The 19,743-nt window shown below is 37.2% G+C and overlaps 1 long non-coding RNA gene across 5 annotated transcripts in view; it reads right to left on the reverse strand.

Moving 5' to 3' along the window:
* The window catches only part of LOC107195419, a 279,224-nt gene that overhangs the window by 136,615 nt on the left and 122,866 nt on the right, over positions 1-19,743 (reverse strand). For 3 of the 5 annotated variants that reach the window (XR_003045212.1, XR_003045214.1, XR_003045211.1), the window contains exons 4-6: positions 11,330-11,415; positions 10,616-10,704; positions 6,196-6,452 (exon numbers count right to left, since the gene is read on the reverse strand). This is a non-coding gene — a long non-coding RNA (uncharacterized LOC107195419). Of the gene's footprint in view, positions 1-6,195; positions 6,453-10,615; positions 10,705-11,329; positions 11,416-17,463; positions 17,552-19,743 lie in introns of all 5 variants that reach the window. The other 2 variants (XR_003045213.1, XR_003045215.1) reach the window with 2 other exon arrangements.

A 19,743-nucleotide genomic window follows, 5' to 3' on the forward strand; every position in this document is an offset into this window, starting at 1 on the left:
TTGCTAGAAATTGTATCATCTGCCTTCAGGTTTCTGGGTCAAAATGAAATGAAAAACCATAATTTCTGTTTCTCTGATGAGGGAATTAGAAAGTGGAAAAAGAAGTATTCTAGACCAAAATGATGGGGAGAGAGATATAGAGGGACTAAAGCAACAAACGTGGCAACAGACTGTCAGTCACTCTCGAGGGTGGTTGTACACGCATCTCACCACAGAGATCTGGAATCCTCCTGTTTTCAGAGAAAACTGGGAAAGTTGCTTTTCTAGGAGGAGTCTGTCTGTTGTTTTACATAAAAGGAACAAAATGTGAAAGTTGTTCAAGAGGCAACAACAATGTCAAGAGAATAGTTTCTGAAGTTAGACCTCCCAGTGCTATGACTTCCTAGCTGTGTGGCTTGTGTGTGACTTTGTCCCTGAAGTGTGGATAATAATAGTGTCTACCACAGAGAGTTGTTGGGAGAATTAATGTAATACATGGAAAGTATTTAGGATGGCACCTCGTATGTACTAATATGTAGTACTAGTTATTATTGCTGATTGACCAAACACCGAAAAAGCAAAAACTCCTACTCTATCTGGAAAAAACAGGCTCTAAGGGGGAAAATTCAGAATCAAGACCAATCCTGAGGGTGTTGTAGGCACTGACTAAATTTCTTTGTAAGCTGATTTTCCCCTTCTCCAGCATTTTCCTGTAGGTGAAGTCAAAATAAACACTAAAGATACCTCAAATAAGTCATTAAAAGTCATGTAGAAATCTGTGAGGAGTACACAAAAAGGATTTCAGAGCCTCATTTTTGTCCCAGTTTGCTATTTGTCTTGTTTAGTTATTGGCTGTATTGGTCAGCTTTTGCTGCAATAATGCTATATAACAAACAATCCAAACTCTCATTGGTTTATAATGACTAAAATGAATTTCTTACTCGTGAGTTTGTGAAGCAGCTACAATAACTATGTTCCACGCTGTGTATCTGGTTCATTCTCTCATTCTGGGACATACAACATCCCTCACAGGCTGATGCCCCTGTAGCTACCTGGGATAAGTTCTTCTCATGGCAGAGGGCAAGAGGAACACAGAGAAACCTAATGACATAAACGAAGTTAAAATCTTACTTGAACAGGAGGTATGTCATATCTGCTCACTTTCCATTGGCCAAAATCAATATCATAACCAGATCCAAAAACTTTGGAACAAAGAAATAAACACCTCCTATAAAGGAATAGAGAGTGTGTGTATGTGTGTGTGTGTTATTTGCCAAACAATAATGCAACCTATCACAATGCCAAACTGCCAAGGTCCCATCAAGTTTAAGACCCAGGCTAACTACTTCAATTCATCTCACATCTAGGGATGTGAGTCAAATGTCAAAGTACATCAACACCACCTGAGGAGCTTGTTAATATAAATGACTTGGCCCTCCCCAAGTGATTCTGATTTAATAAATTTGAAAATAGGACTCAGGATCTGTATTGGCACTAATCTCACCAATAATCCTATCAAACACCAAAGTTTGAGAATCACTGGAAAAGTTATACCTAGAGATCAGAGCAAGTCACTACTGTGAGCAGTTGCCTCCCCCTAATGTCCTGCCTCCCCAGTGGAGAAGGGAGGCTAACACAATAACATTCCTGCCTGCAGGAAAAAGAACAGATTGGGGTTTCTGATGGATTACCAGCTGCAGCTCTTCTCTTCGTGTTTCCACGCCCTTGCCACATGACTTTGCAGTTCCTCCTACAAAATTTTCCCACCTCGTCGATGCTGGACTTAGTTGTGTGACCCACTTTAGTCAACAATAAATGGGTGGAGGTAACAGTGTGGCCAGCTCCAAGTTTAAGCCATGTTCTTGCCTGCCCACCCGAATTTCACCTTGAGAAGAGTGTCCCCCAGTAGCTGCTGCCTGCCTCAGAATTAATACTCATTGAGAGATGTAAGCACAAGCAAGAAATCAAACCTAGCTGGAACCAACATGAAACAGAGCTGCCTAACCAAGATCAACTAGATTAACCAACTTCTACCTGAAAATGATATGTGTGCAAGAAAAAATGATTGCAGTTTTGATCCAATAATTACTGGGGTGGTTTGTTACTCAGAAACTGCTAATTCACACAAGGTTTAAGAGTCACATTTCTAAGACACTCTGATTCTCTCTTCCCGATTCCAATATTGTTTGGGTAGCAGCAATGGAAACTCACGCTTCCTACAATGACATGCAGCTCAGATTTTAAGCAAAATATTTTTTAATTTTTCTGAAACATTAAAGATATATACCACTAGGAAATGTTCTCATCTGAATTCATACTATGTCGTTTATTTGTCTATACCTGAGGAAGAAAGCAGATAAATGTAGATGAGCGAAATAAAAGAAAAGAGGAATATTTAGGTCAGTACCACTTTTTTTTTTTTTTTCAAAATAGAAACAGATTTTTGTACAGAATCCAGCAATTCTGGTGGAAATACTCTGCAATGGAAGCATGTTTTCCATTAACTTAAATACTGTGTTAACCTCAATCAAAAATACACTTTCTTAAACTGAATACAGAATTTATAGTCTTGAGAAATAGAGCCTGCTGTCTAAATGTGCAAAGGGTCTGATGCAAACGACTCTGCCCCATGTGATTAAAAAGAATTCTTACTTTTATTTTGTTAAAACGAAATAAAACCTAAAGCAGCATTTATTCTCCCACCAACCAAGCATATTATCATCTTTTAAACCTCCTGAGTGTATTTTCCTTTCTCACTGCTGTCTACTGTCTTGAGGTCTCTCGATTCCATAAAACTTACTCATGAAAATTTCTCAAATGTAGACAGCCTCTATCATCATAAGACTCCTGGAGGCTGACACTGCATGGCAGTGATCTTTCTACTAAGCTAGCGAGTCCAGGAAATGTCATGGGAGATCTGTGCTGTTAGTGACATGACAGGTTGTGGTTTGTGTCTGAGCTGCATGCTGGGCTTTTAGGTGCAAGTAGAAGCACCTCGCTGTGGACGAGAGAGCTGCATTGTATGGAGCAAGAATGTGCCTTCACGGGGGGACTCAGGCCTCAGAGCCTACAGCCACTACGGCTCTTTCCAGCAATTCACATATTTCTCCCGTGCTTCATCTTTGTCCTTTGAGGGGCCCTACGAAATGTGGGAACCATTAATGACATCTTGGGAAGAAATGAAAACAAGCAGTGGAGGGAGGGAACCAGAAGTCTGGAGAAAGGTAGAGTAAAGGTCCAGATAGATCTTCTGTGAAAACTCGTGGCAAAAAAATGCACCCTCATTATGAAAGGAAGGTTACAGGTTAATGCTACCAGCCTTCCTCCCTTTGCAAGCAAACTCTTTCTCTGGTTACTAAAAAAGGAAAAGTCCCCTATAGATATCCAGGACTGGAGGTAAAGAAAGACCATCTCTATCTTCATTCTGTATAAGATCAACAATTTATGGGATTAGATGAAGTTATTTCCCAGCCTAGAAGGTTGTGATGATGAATACAAGCTAGATGACTGGCAGTCAGTGTGGAGGGCATATTGCTTACTGTTTATTACTTCCTCAGAAGACTCAGAATGTTTACCGCTATTTCCCCAGAGGCTGAGTCTGGTACAGCAATGCCAAGGGTCTCATCATTTCATAAATCTCATTTATGCCTTTAGTCACTGGACACTTGGCTTTTTTACATTCACGTCCACAAAGATAAACATAATTCTCCAAATCATTTCGACTCTTTGGAAATGTTGGTTTTAATGTCACATGTACATTCTGCCATAGTACCAATACATATAGTTTAATTTTGCAAAATCTTTAAGCCAACATACAGTCTCTTCTATCATTTCACTGTCAAGCAAAAAATTGCTCAGGTGATTTAGTCCTTCTACAGTGGACTATCACGATCCTAGGTCTGTCGATCCCATGAATAGTCGTATACGTTTTTTAAAGTGCACATTGTTTTTCAAACAGCAGAGCATAAACAATAGAGAGTAGTCCCACTTGCAAAGTCAACTCCCAAGATAGAGGCATAAGCTCAAATTGTTACCATTCTCATTCCTGTTACGCTCTAAACGTTTCTCTAGTTCCCTTTCACTGGGTAAAACAATCTTTAAGTCATTTGGAACTTCCTTTTGTTGAGTCTTGCCTTCCACAAAAATCTCTCCCTCTAGCTCTCTCCTTCCCTCTGCCTCACTCACATCAACTGCCCCACACACCAATCTATGAGGGATGTGACATATATGTCACTAGGGTACTAAATTTCCACTGGAAATTTAAGAAGATGGAGAAAACAAGAAGACTGCGTGTGTTTACGAGAATTTTAAGTCATCTGCGGCCGAGCGAACTCTCTAGGTGAGTCCTAGCATTGAACATACGTATTTGTTCAGTGACACTCCCAAGGGGTGTGCAAGACTCTTACTTGGTAAAGGAAGACATCTAAGTTTGGGGCCAGAGCTGAATCCCCTAACAACAGAGGTGAGAGTGGGCTCTGCCACGAGATAGCCTTCCTTCTCTGCTATTCCCCACGTGGTTCCCAGCCCCTCCTCTAAAATAAATATATGGCAAATATTTTTAAAAGGGTGGTGTAAAGTGGTGTCACGTGAATTGACTGTCCAGGGCACCCGTATCTCTCAAGGCGCTCAAATGTCCTGCCTTTTCTCTCTCCTTGTCTCCTGCTCTCTCTTCTCATTTCTCCGTTTGTTTTAATTTAAAAAAAAAAAAATTAAAAACCCAAAACTTTCCTCACAGATGTGAGCTAAATCCCAACCATTCCCTTAATCTTACATTTCCTGATTCAACTGAGCAAACAAAACTACTTCCTTTATAACTAGTTGACCCTGGCTTTCTAATTCCTTCTTCCACATGATAAAAAATATTTTTTAAAATATTGTCTAGGTGTTTCAGTCACATTCTTCATAACTATTTTCTCCAATCAGAAATTTGTTGGATACTGTTTCTCTTGCATTATTGGAAATGGGTTTATATCCACCTGTTCACTCCAAAAATAAACTTAAGCTGCATGGGCACCCTCAGCAGCAGTCCTGTCTCATTTAGCTCAGATGCAAACCAATCGTATGACTTGAAAACACTAAATAAGTGAAAAAAAGTATGAAAATACTAACATGTCCCTTGCATTATCATCGCTACTGTCTTTCAAGACTTGAAAACATTCATTAGACTCAACCACTTAGATAACTTGAATCACAGCCCTAGTCAGGGACCTCAGATGTGCAGGACCCTAACTCATTCAGTGACTAGGAGAACAAAAATTGCCTCAGCGAGGCCATCTGATCCCTCTGGAGATAAATGAGAGGCTTGCTTTATAGTCTAGCCTCTTCTTCATCCATGTGCATTTTTTTAGTTCTTTTTCATCTCTATTCTAGCACATAAGAATTCTTTGCTAGAACTCAGTAACTGAATGATTCATTAATGACACAGGGCCTAGGAGTTAGAATGCACTGATAAATTATAGGAAGCTTAGACTCTGTGTGTGATTTTTGTTCAAATACCAAGTGCTTTAAAACAACTGGCTTGTTCCTCTGTGTCTATCACACATGTAAGAAGGTGGACAGGTAGAGTTACTCCAGTTTTATAGACATGGTTCATGAAAGTTAAATAGTAACCTTTTACTGCTACAAACAATGTATTTCTTTAAACGTGAAGTTCCAAATGAAAAATGCATCAATCTCAAAATGTTAAATCCCAAAAGACAGGTCCCAATTGGTAGAGGCACCAATTATGTCAGGCAGACCACAGTCTGATTCAACCCACCCCACGGCCCTTCTTTTGGAAAACTATTTATTTAACTGTTTTTAAGTGCATTGAATATCCACAGTGACTGCCAACAGGACTGTCAGTGGTGGGGACAGGGTATCCATCACTGACATGGACAGAAGGCAAGTTGAACACAAATATTATAAGATAGAGACAGACATGATACATCTCAACCTCCCTCTGGACATGATTTTAAGACTATAAAGATTGATGATGTATTTTAAAGGAGATTGGTGTACTTTTCTCCTCCTAATCTTGGGATCAATTTGGGGTTTATCTACAGCTTGCGTTCCAACTGGTAGAGCTGATTTTCAGGGATGGATAACCTAGCTGGGAGCTGGGAAAGGTTCCATCCGGTCCATTCTTAAAGACTGAGAACAGAAAGTTGAGAACCCAGCTCTTGTGGTATTGGAGCATGTGTTTTTAACTTGGAGGAGAAAGAGAGTTTTCCTCACCTGCAGAGAAGAGACTAAAAATAATCCAGAATGTTACATCTCTGTTAGCTCTTCCCAGCAGGGCCTGGAGCTGCTGCTGGAAGTTTCTCATTTGCAAGTCTGAAGTTCACTCCGTTCTGAAGCCAGCTCCTCCTGCAGGGCCAACTGCGCACTACACTGCCTCCTGGAACTCACTCCAACACGAACAGAATGTTATAAGGCACCTCTCACGCTGAACTCCAATTCCAGCGTGTGAATCTTCAGAGTCTGGGCCAAAGCTGCAGCAATAGATGAAGGGGAGAAACCAAGAAGTTAGAATCTGAAACAAACTGGCCTGATGTATTAGTTTGCCAGGGCTTCCATAACAAAGGATCACAGACTGGTGGGCAGGAAGAGGGGGGTGGGGTGCATCGAAGAGAACTTGAACAATACAAATTTATTGTCTCATAATTCTGGAAGCTGGAAGTCTGTGATCGATCAAGGTGCTGATAGGGTTGGTTCCTTCTGAGGCCTCTCTCCTTGGCTTGTCCTCTACCAGTATCTGTACATGGTCTTCCCTCTGTAATTGTCCTAATCTCCTCAATTAACGAAGAAACCAGTCATATTACTTGAAGGCTCACCTTAACTGAACTCATTTTAACTTAATGACTCTTTCAAAGACCCTATCTCCAAATATAGTCATATTCTGAGGTACTAAGGGTTAGGACTTTGACATATAAATTTTGTGGAAACACAGTTCAGCCCATAACCCTGGTCAACCACTAACTTCCCTGAGCTCCAAGAGCCCAGGTCAAATACCCAACGTCCCTTCCCTGCCCCAATGACTGACTACCTGTGGATCTGGCTCTGGGACTCTATTTTACAAAGAATGTTGCTGGGGGCCTGAGTGATCATGACCTTTTGTACTCCAAAAGCAGTAGTGCCAGCAAGGGAAGGAAGCTGAAGAACAACAAATCAATCACTTCCCAGGAAGTCACAAAGAGCCAGAGCAGCAACTCCCTCTTTTTGGTACATTTAACAAAAGGCTGTGGTAAAGGGGAGAAGGAAGAACTATATTAACAGAGCAGGAGACTTAAGACTCCACTAATTATCAAAATGAGATACCGCCTGGAGTTGCACACGTACCTCAGCCAGTTTGGTCATGCATGGTCACATTCTTTTCAGTGGCCCCCAAAGAATGCTGAGACATGGGGAGTGTACTACTCTCCCACAGCCTGGCTATGAGATCTGAATGGAAACAAACCTCAGTCCAAATTCCCACACACAGTCAGACACTTATTGGCAAATACTTATCAGCAAGAAGTTTATACGACTTGCTGTACACAGTGGATAAAGCCCTTTTCAGTGGTATGAAAAGTTCACCTGAAACAGACTTGGCAAGATTTCTGAGCCTGCTTTCTGTGCATAGAGGCCACCGTGCAATCAGAAGGCTTCCTGAGCCAATTTCTTGACTGAGAACCAATCAGGGGCTCACAGCATGAGTGTCAATCCTAAAAAGACCAGTATAGGCCTCTTGTACCCTATCCATAAAAGAGTGCTAGCCAATCCATATGTCCAAAATATGTCCAATTTCATCTGTGAGAGCTAGAGTCTATTTCTAACATCTCTCATGCTAATGAACAAACGCAGCATTCAACACTGAAAACCCAAATTTGCAATCAATATGCTAATTCATAAAACATCCACAGTTAATCAAAAGGATATAGAATAGAAAGGCCTGTACCAGCTGCTTCTCCAGTGGGCCTGCTCTCACATGACATTGACGCCACCACTGGACGATGCTGTCTGGCCAGCATCATGTCTAACCAGCTAACTGTGCGTATCAAAAGGCTGTAAGTACTCTAAAGTAAATTACAGGGATTGTAATGCCTGTTGAACACAAAGTAGGCAGCGATGGAGAATGCGCTGCACCAGGGCTTAGGCCCTTGGGTCCGATTCTAGGGCGGCCATGTTGAACATGCCTTCTCTCCGGGCCTCATTTTCCTCTTTCAGAAGATAAAGGGATTGACTTAGATCACATTTCTCGGATTTGTTCTACAGAATCTTGGGGTTTTATGGAGGTGCTCCAGGAATTCTACAAACCTATGATTCATATTTTTATATAGTTCAACTATTTGCAATGTTTTTAAGAAAAGAAAACACTATGTGCATGCAAGCACCTACCAAAACTGAACAGAGTAGAAACTAGTGCTACCAGAATAACTTGTTTTTATTCAGATCTTCGAATAAAGTTTCTCTAAACATATCTGTGATATATAAATACTATATTGTAAACATGTGATTGAAGAGGTAAGTTGTAGTTCAACTTTTTTTTTTTTAATTTAGGCTTATGCATGTCAATTCACGAAAAAGTACGTGAGGAAGGACATGACTGCAAGACACATGTAATACATTCAGTTAGATGCCAGAAGAGGCTTAAGGATGGGGATGCTCTCATCACAGCATCTAACTATCGGTTATGCAATAGAAGTGAATGCCTAATACTTGTGCTTATTGTAAGCTCTGGTTAAAGTCTGATTTTTTATTTTAATTATAGGGTTATTATAAGTCTTGGGGTCTTTTTATCTAACTTTTTCTTTTCCCCAGGCAAGAATAAATTCCCTAAAAGCCAAGAATGAATCTGCATCACTGATTAAAAATGCCATTTCAAAGAATATGTGTTGATGGCTATGATGAATTAATGAGGCTCAAATTAAAATGTCAAAATGTTCAATTATTACCAGCTAATTGCTCAGCTAGGATTGATTTCAATCACAGCATGGTCAAGAAAAGCAACATCTCTCAAATTCACACAGTAAAACTTGAAGACAAAGTATGACAGTACATTGCCCAGGTCTTCAGTGAGTTTTACACAGTAAAATTTTGCAAGATAAAGCTGACTCCTAACAAACTTCAATGTAAATCTGAAATGAACTGTAGTGAACATATAACATAGACTCTAGGATTTTTTTCAACAGTAATTACACAGTCAATTTATAAGAAAACATAGGCAAACAATATTTAAATCTAACATCAAAAGTGAATTAACATTCATATTCATATGCTACTCTGTTGCAGGTCAGGGAGAAACTACTAGAAAATGCTTCTTAAATCCTGGATTCTTGACATCAACAGCAAGTTGAGTGCGTGCATGGTGACAGCAGGGACTTTGCTTAACTGCTTATCTCCAGGATCTAGAATAGCGCCTGGCACATATTAGGTGATCGATAAATATTTGTTGAATGAATAAATGAATGAGTAAGATCGATACAGAAATGTACTTAGCTTTGTTATCAGAGCTCAGAGAAGAATTCAGATATGTGCAGTATACATACTTGAAAAATTGGTTCAAACATTGAAATCTTTATGCTATAACTAAGGGAAATATAAATTTTTGTGCCTGTCTTTACTTTGGTTATTTTTTGTATAATATGCTTATACAAGTGAATGCAATGAAAATATATCATTAGTAAAATATTGAAACCACAATAAGAGAAGAAATATTTAAATGTGTAGGTCAGGGGTCTGCAAATTGTGGCAGATGGGCCAAATTCGGCCATGCCCATTAATTTCTGTATTGTCTATGTTCTTTTGGGCTACAACGACAGAGTTGAATATTTGCAATAGAGACGATATGGCCTACAAAACTGAAAATATTTACTATCTGGTAGTTTTACAGGAAAAATTTGCCCACTCCAGTACAGATCAATTTTGATATACCATCAATTAAGTTAGAAAAAAAAAAGTAATGACAACTATACCCAAAAGTAGCTCTGAAATGGCAGGAAAACCAAAGGAGTATCTGGTCTTATAAAAGCTATCACCAAAATAGATACCAGCAGCCATACCCTGTGAACCCAGAACCCCCCAAAAAGACTGCACCTTTAAAGCTATGTTCAATAACTCTGTACAAATTGTAAATTTTATTGACATAACTTTTTATTGCAAATGTTTTAGAGTTACTTACAGTAATAAAAGCAGCCAATTCCAGAACTTACTTTTTTATACCTACATTTTTTGCCATCTTTAGACAAGGTGAAAGTACAAAATACTTTAGCTAAGAAAATAAATCACTTTTTTTTTTCTAAAGAAAAGTAAGCATCTTTAATAAGAATCTTTCAAATAATATAAGAAGGCACCAGTTTGCATGTCTCAATAATTTTGTGGTCTTTATATTTGTAAAATAAAATACATTACATAAAATGGCAAAAATACCTGTGGCAGGCAGAATTCTAAAAACATCCTCCTGGCATTCTGGTCCCCTGGTTATTCAATCAACCACCAATCTAGGTAATGCTGTGAAGGAACTTTGAAGATGTAATTAAATTTAATCACCAGCTGACCTTAAAAGAGGGAGCTTATCCTGATTTATCAAGGTAAGAAAATTTTTCTTTTTTAAATTAAATGTATTGTGATAAGAGAGTTATATAAATTGCAGGTGTACAACTTTATAATATGATACCTGTATATTCTGTTATGTGCTCACCACCTGAAGTCCAGTCTCCTTCTGTCATCCTATATTTGACCTCATTTATCTTCTTTAAATAAGCCCTTAAAAATAGGGAAAAAAAAGCCAAAAGAGTTGCAGAGGAAGGAAAAAACAGAGCGATTCATAGCATAAAAAGGGCTTAACCCATTCTTGCTGTTGGAAGGTGGGGGGACAATGTAAACTAAATATGGGTAAGCTTGAGGAGCTGAGATCCGCTCTGGCTAACAGCCAGCAAGAAAACAGGATCCTCAGCCCTGTGGCCACAAGGCACTGAATTCTGCCCAAAAACCTGAATGAGCCCAGAGCCTCCAGATAACAGCCCAGCTGAATGAGAACTTGATTTCGGCCTTGTGAGACCCATAACAGACACTCCAGTCAAGCTCACCTGGCCTTCTGACCTACCGAACTGTGAGATAGTAAATTTTGTTGTTTTCAGCCACTAATTTTTTTGGTAATCTGTTAACAGCAACAATAGAAAACTAATACAGCACCCTTGAAACCCTCACCTGAATCAAGAAAACAAGCTTTGCCAGGCACCCAGGCATCCCTCCATGTGGCCCATCCCAAACAGAACCATCTCTCTCCCTACAAACCACTGTCTTGCCTTTACAGTAATCCCCTTTTTGCCTTTTACAGTCTTATCGTTAACACAATAAGCCCCAGGCAATTCATACAGTTTAGTCTTACCCACTTTTAAAAAATAAATCAACATATATGTAAAGTCACTTTCAATCTCCGGTGCCTCTCTCCATTCCCTTCTCTCTTCACTGTACCTGTGGAAGAACACAGGATATTTAATGTGCAGTTTCCCTCAACCTGGATTTTGTGGACTGCATATCCACAGGGCAGTTCACCAAGTTTCTCTTCCCTCTACTTCCTGCAAAATGGCAGCTGGGTCAAGACCCTTGAGCAATTTCAGATTTGATCTCTTTGGCAAGACTCCAGGTGGTGGTGTATGCTTTCATCAGGAGGCATATCGGGTCTGCTTTTCTAGGCATTAACAGCTTAATGCCTAGATCTGTAGTTCATGTGTACTGCAAAAATGGTGATATTATAATTCTATCAGTTCTTTTTATTTATTCATTGAAATGCTATTTTTTATTAAGACTAGCTTCTCATCTACTATGTTACCCAGTGGGACAGTTCATATGGGGAAGGTACCATAAATGCTTGGTTATTTTCCTGTTAAAAAAAAAAAAATCCGTTTTGAAGATAATAAACATCTTCCAAAAATGACTAATTAATTTTTAATGATGAATTTAAGGATTTAAATATATTTGATGGGGTTCACCTTATAAAAGTTCAAACTGTCCCAACTTTGGCCAGTGAGTTGGCCTCTTTAGTTTGGCTCCTGATAGTCTCTGGCCCTGGTGGTCTCTGAGGGAATCCTTGAAATTTGACTAACAAGTTGCTCTGAGCTAATTTTGTGTATATCCTGCCCCAGAACTTGGAAACAGCAGTTTCTCCAAGAAGATCTGGATTCCTATAGTGAAAACAGTATTTCAACACCATAATCAGGTGCTAGGATTGATGATATTTTTAAAAGTTGGAACACACTCAACTTGGCATCATACAGTCGGTGGTGTTACTGTGATTCAACAGCAGATTTAGTGTCAACAGTGATGTTAGAAAATTAGGTTTGAATGCAACATGAAAAACAAATACATTTCACTCTTTTGAAACAACCTATGTCTATCTGACAAGACAACACTGGAGATAGCTGAGGCACTTTTAATGACTTTGGTGAACATTTTGTAATTTTGGAAAATAATATGTATTTTCATGAATGAAGTTTTAAACTGGTTGAAAAATCATTTACTGACTTCTTACAAATTTCAAATTTTATTGTATAGGAATTCAGAAAGTTGTCAAGTATTACTCATGATTTAACTTAGAAACTAATTTCCTATTAGTCTTTTTGTCAATCTTCTCAAATGGTTTATTCAAAGAATATAGTATACTGGTTAAATATAGAAGTTTAAGAGCCAAAATTACAGTCATTGGCTAAACCCACTTTTAACTAAAATACAGTATCACTCATGTTATTCACAGACCCTTAAGACTCTTTTCAAATCTGAAATTCTGTGACTCTATATATGTCATAAAGCCATTTCAGCAAACATTTATTGAAAGACTACTATTCCAGGTACTTGCTTGCTACTAGTAAGGGAAAGAAAGGGAATAAAATGAAAAATAAAGCAATGTATTATGATTTTAATGTACAGAAACATTTAAAATAAAAATAACATATACACAATTATTAAAAATCCTGTCTTAGAAATATATACCACATATACTTTGATATAGCAAAAATAAAGTTAAAATAATAGAATATAGAACAGTATGCATATTTGGATACAAAATGTGCTTTTTAAAAATGAAAGTATTAGTAAGTGGAAAAGTCTAAAACAAGATAAACCAAAATGTTAATAGTTGTTATGTTTTTTAAATATCTTAATGTTGTAGTAATTCTTTTAAAAAAATTTTTAATGTTAATATTTTTAATTTTAATAAAATATATTTAAATGTATATCATGTTCCACACAAAAACTTGTACACAAATGTTTATGGTAGCATAATTCAAAAAAAAGTTCTAACAACCTAAATATTCATCAACTAATAAATGAATAAACAAAAAATGGTATATCTATATGATAGAATATTACTCTATAATAAAAAAAATAATAGTGATACAGACTACAACAAAATGAACTTTAAAAACATTATGCTAGGTAAAGGAATACAGTCACAAAAGGCCGTATTTTGTATGCTTCTATTTGTATGTGAAATGTCCAGAAGAGGCAAACCCGCAGAGGCAAAAGTAGATTGATTAGTGGTTACCAGGGGCCGGGGAGAAAGAGCGATGGGGAGTGACTGCTAATAGGTAACTGGGTAACTTTCTGGGGTGATGACAATGTTCTGGAATTAGATAGTTGTCACAACTGCACAATTTTTTGCAAATGCTAAAAACCACTGAAATGTACACTTTAAAGAGGGGGAAATTTTATAGCAGTAAATTATATTTTTGTTAAAAATGGAAAAATCTGCATGCATGAACAGTAACATAATTCATTTAATAAATGTGTTGTTTTTATACAGATCTATACAAATGAGAAGGTGGAAGGAACCAGGAAAAGAAGGTGGCATTTGTAAGGGGTCTGAGATGTAGAAGCACATCAACATCTGTCCAAATTTTAGCAAGCATGGCAAATAATTAAAGCTAATGTTATCATAGCGATAGAGACTTGGCTAATAGGACTGGCAACATTTTTAACCTAACAAAGACTTACTTTTGAGCCAGATCAACTAAAGGTTAAAAAATTCTGCCAAATATCAGATACTGTAAGCCCCCAAAGGAATGAGGAATTTTGTAGATTTTACATGTATTTCTTAACCAAAATCTACAATTCTCCTTCAACATTTCCATTGCTGCAGCAGTAATGTTAAAATGATACTCATTAGGCATGCCACGGCCTGCCAAGGATAAATACATTTTTATCTTTTGGAAATCACATCATTTTGAATTGGCAGAACATGCAGAAAAGCATGCCTCCTTTATCGTGTTAAACACAGCAAGCCCTCCTCAGTCTAGCTGATTCACATAATGTAACTTGCCTTGAGCATGGCAGTTACATGTTTGCAATCTCAGTCATCAAAGATGCCCATTAATCATGTTTTATACACTGTAAGTAAGAATGAGGAAAAACTCTAATTTTGTCCTTTTTTTAACCAGTGTTTAGCTGAATTAAAATTCAACATGAATTTTTCACTTCTCTATTCATACAATCAAAAAGAGAATTATTTTTCAATATATTTTCAGGAAATGTGCCCACTTAAAGATTTAGTTACAAATCTAGAGATAGTGGAAGGTGTAAACAAAGCATTGAATCATTACCAAGTCTATCTGCTCAGCTATTATGCCATAACTACAACAGCACTTCAAAAAGTAGATTTTCAAAGAAGCAGTGCCTCTTTGTAATCATTGGCCTGGCCAATAATTTCTCAAATTCATTCCTCAAGCACATAACATTTATACTAGGTACGTTCTGCAGTTCATTTTCTTTCTTTCCATTTATTTAATGGTTAATGTACGTCCTTGCCTTGCTTGTAGTCTGTCTGACATACAGAATTTACTCTGACTTAATTCACAGAAATGTCTTGTAAGTCTACGTGCTACTATCCCATTTAACTAGCATGCACATTCTCTTTGAATACTCTAAGTACTGTGAGAAAAAACTACAAATGGGAAGCACAGGAAATCTTTTATGATAGCAGTAAGAAGTCATCGACATTACAAGCTTTTTTACATAAAATTCTCTGAAGGCTCCCTCCACCATTTCTAGCTAAAGCCTTAAATCCTTAGCCTGATACAAAACCAGCCATCGTCTGGCCTCTGCCTCTCCTTCCTGCTCCCTCTCTTTCCACTTGGCTTGACACACTCCAGAATGCAGTTGTGCTTGCATTTCCCAAATCTTTGATCTTGTTTCTCTATTTCTTTTCATGTTTTCCTCGCTGCTAAGACATCTATTTATTCCTGGTTCTCTGAGAAACTTCTACTTCTTCGAGAATCGACATAGGAAAAATTCATTTAACTTTCTCCTCCTAGCTAGGCTGTGTCAGGAATGAAGGCCAATACTGTAATTTTTTATATTTCTTGTGCCCAAGATACTGCCTAACATATAGTTAGTCTTTAATATATGTTTCTAAATGAATAAATAATGAACTAAAAGACATATATGTGGCAGCATGTGTGGTTTTAGCAAAAGCGTGCACTCTGGATCCAAATGAGCTCAACTACATACTAGCCGTGCACTGTTAGAACACGCTTCTTAACCACTCTTTGACTCAATTTTCTCATTTATAAACTGGAAATAATATAAATTGATTACCTCGTAGCTTTAAATAAGTTAAAGTGAGTAACTGCTTAAAATAATGCTGAGCACATTATAAATAATTCATATATCTTAGTTTTTATTGATATTATAATTATAATGCCTAGTATTACAGGGGGCATGCCAGGATTATAAAGCCTTGTTTTCATCTCCTCAAGTGACTTAAATTTTTCTTAAAAAAAAAAAAAAAAAAAAGGGAAAGAAAAAGAAAATGGAAATGAGGAATGATTATAAAATATTATAACTAATACAAGAAACAAACCAAAAGCTGTAAATAGAATCCAAAAATTGCAAGCTCACAAAAGCTAATAGTTGAACTATTTTGAAGTTAATGAAAACCAGTTCTTTCCAGTCTATCTTCTAATAAACTTGAACAAAAATATTTTTACTTATTAGATATGTCAGAAATAGACCAATCTTTTAAATAAAATATGTGCTCAAACTTGAATGCCTACCCCAACCAAACCCCACATCCTTGAGTGGAGAATGAGAACCCAAAGCCAAAACTTGCCAGAATTTACATTATCCTGTGGCTTTACTGTACTCTTTAGAAAAACAACCAAAATGTAAACATCTCAATGAGTTTTTCACCTCTAAAGTTTTCACTACTTATATTATGCACATATTTTAATCCATACAACCATTTTAATCCATACAATCCATTCAAAATATTGTTGGGATTCATCTTTTGGAATGGCCTTCAGTATTACCTCACGAACCACAGAAGAAAATTTAAATTATAGCTTTTAGTTAAAATTCCCTTTTTAATAAAATAGTATATAATCGATTCTATTCACTTTGGTGGACCACGTGGAAAGTTAAAGGCTAACTGGCAGATACCAAATGTCCCAAGGGCTATAAATACGTCAAAGTAAATTACACGATTGACTACAGATGAGTACTAGCCATTTCTGAATTTCAAAGCACCGTCAAAGGGTCGATAATATTCAGGTAGTGTTCACAGGCTATTGAACAACGTTGGAAAAGCTGAACAAACTGTCAAAGAGATATCTGTTATTCAGAAATTTAAAATCCAGATAAAATTATCTTAAGGGAAAATATTCTCATTACTTTGCCATCTCCCTTTTTGTTTATGTGTCTCTCTATACATATATAGAGAGAGTACATGGAATTATTTTTCAAATAACCTGCTGCTCCTCCATACCAGTTCCTTTCTGCTTGCTTTATCCCTACTGGTCCCCTCCTCACTACTCACCCCATCAACACCAGCCTTAGCCACGTGACTTGCTATGGCTGATGAAATGTGAGTGGAAATGACATGAGCCACTTTTGAACAAACCTGTAAGTGTCAAAAAGAGTGATTCTACCACTGATCTATGCTCTCTGCTCTTTCAGAGGAAAGAAAACGTGGAGCTGAGCTGTAACCAAGCCACATCTAATATGTTATGCAAGTGAAAAATACATCTTCGTTGCTGTAAGCCTCTGAGATTTTAGGGTTGTTTTACTGTACCATAATTTGGCCTGAACAGATGTTTTTGAGGAGAAAAAAAGGAACTTAAGTGAATATATAATTTGAAAGCTATATCATTTTCATTGTAGCTTTAATATTTAAGATTTATATCACTCCTCTCCCTCCGAGCCTCAGGAAATAATTCTTCTTATTAGTTACACTGTATATTATTATACTATACTTATTATATATTATTTTTACTATAATGTTCACATACTATACACATAAAATTTATTTTAGGTAGAATATTCACTAATACTGTAACTGAAGAAGCAAAAAACTAGAACCAGATGACATATCATATAGTTGTAATAAACTGATGCTAAAAAACACACAGCTATGTCAGGATCGGTGACATAATTATGCTATGAAGTGTTCGCTACCTAAATGGAAGAGTGAATCGACAGCATCCTGATAAACCGAACTCGGGAAAGTATACATACAAGAAGTAGGCTTACTCTGCTGCTAGAAATGTTTCTTTAAAAACAGTTTCCCAAAGCTGAAACTTAGGAAGTCAAAATCATTGGATGTTTACCGCAGAGAATCCTAAAACACAGTAAAACAAAAACAGATTATGATGGCTGAGTAAATACTGTAGATGACTCTATAACCACATCATGAAAAAAAAAAAAATACACTGCAATTGTCCAAGAAATATTCTGAAAGTAGCAAACTGAGCCATAATTTACAGCTGGTCAGTCTGCTGAGTTTGAGTATTTTTCAGGAGCATTAATACGGGCCAAACAAAAATAAAAAAAGACAAAGATTTCTTTTTATGTGCCACTGAAATTTTGAGGTTTGAGAAAGGTAAAAGTAAAATTGTATAAACTGAGCTTTAGTCCTGTTTCGGGTCTTATCAAATTTAAGAGAAATTTGTTTTCCAATAATATATAATCGATAAAAGGATGGAGAGTAGAAAGCAGGCATGTAAGTTCTTTATGAAACGTACTTAAGGAAAAAGTTTTCAAGCACAAACATGTCCATCCCCTTTTCAAGTCTGAGATCACTAACACCGTGCAGAGACAGATGGCTCAGATAGGGTTTGTTATGCCCGGTGAAACAGGAGCTGTAAACACTTGGTTCGTGTGCCAAGGATCCTTGCTCAAATTAATTCTATAGAGTTTTCCGGTTAAATCCCTAAAATAGTAAGCATGTTTTCCATAAAACGTAGATTTATTCAATACAATTTAATAGGCTTATATCAATTTTCTCTTTCCCAAAACATCTAAATGCTAAATAAACCAGCAACTGATCCTTTAGGTGAGAAAGAAGTTGTGCCAACAGCTCCCGGCCACTAAAACGGCGAGTCAGCAAAACATCAAGGAGAAAAAGGTTGCCATTCAGGGGCCTGCATTCTTTTTTCCCTTTCCAAGTGGTGACCCCTTTCCCGTCTTCTCCCACGGGGGAACCAGTGTCACCCTCCACTGTGTGGCTTTCCCTGACCTTTTTCACTCCCCACTCCTGACTGTTCTTACAACTATACCTCTGTGACAATTGTTCTTATCACAATCAATGAGCATTGAAGTATTGATTGTACTTACCTTTCTCTAAAAATTAAATAAATAAGTAAATAAATAAAAGTGGGGAGGACAGCCTTGAAGAATCTCTGGCTTAAGAAAGGGAAAAAATGGTGACAGGATTAAGACGTACAAATTGACAGCTACAAAATTGTGTCAGAGATGTAAAGTATAACTTAGGAAATATAGTCAATAATATCGTAATATCTATGAATGGTGCCAGGTGGGTACCAGTCTTATTGGAGGAATCTCTTCGTAAGATATGTAAATGTCTATTGTGCTATACACCTAAAACTCATATAATACTGTATGCCAACTTTAACTGAAAACTAGAAAAAGGAAAATAAACATCACTTTCCTACTTTTCTAGATTAAAGCTCAGGAAAGGATAAACCCCATCTCATAAAGTGTCAGTGTGTCAGGTACCATACCGATGATCTGCTTCTTTTTCTAATATAGTCTTTATCATGATGCTCATCGTAGATGTTATTAACACTACGATACAGAAGAAACTCACGTAAGGAATTATGAAATACAGTAAACTCCCCCACCCCTTACCCACGGTTCACTTTTTATGGTTTCAGTTACTCACAGGCAACTGTGGTCCAAATATATTAAATGAAATATTCCAGAAATAAACAATTCATAAGTTTTAAATTGCATGCCGTTCTAAGTAGCGTAATTAAATCTCACACCATCCTGCTCCATCCTTCCTGGGATGCAGATCACCCCTTTGCCCAGCATCTCCACACTACAGACGCTCCCTACCCATTAGTCACTTAGGAGGCCTTGGTTATCAAATTGACTGTCGTGGTATCGCAGTGCTTGTGTTCAAATGACCCTATTTTACTTACTAATGGCCCCAAAGCACAATTGTGGTGATGCTGGCAATTGGGATATGACAAACAGAAGCCTTAAAGTACTTCCTTTAAGTGAAAAGCTGAGTACAGTATAGTAAGGTTTTTTGAAAGAGAGATAGAGCAAGCACATTCACATAACCTTTTATATAATATATTGTTATAATTGTTCTACTTTATTATTAGCTATTGATGTTAATCTCTTACTGTGTTTAATTTTTAAATTAAACTTTATCATAGGTGTGTTTGTCTAGAGAAAATCATAGTAATACAGTTCAGTACTATCCATGGTTTCAGCCGTCGACTGGGGGTCTTGGAATCTATCCCGAGTGAGTAAGGGGGATGACTGTACCTTGCTCATTTG

The sequence above is a fragment of the Pteropus alecto genome, unplaced genomic scaffold, assembly GCF_000325575.1.
Source record: "Pteropus alecto unplaced genomic scaffold, ASM32557v1 scaffold81, whole genome shotgun sequence".
Taxonomy (NCBI): Eukaryota; Metazoa; Chordata; class Mammalia; order Chiroptera; family Pteropodidae; genus Pteropus; species Pteropus alecto.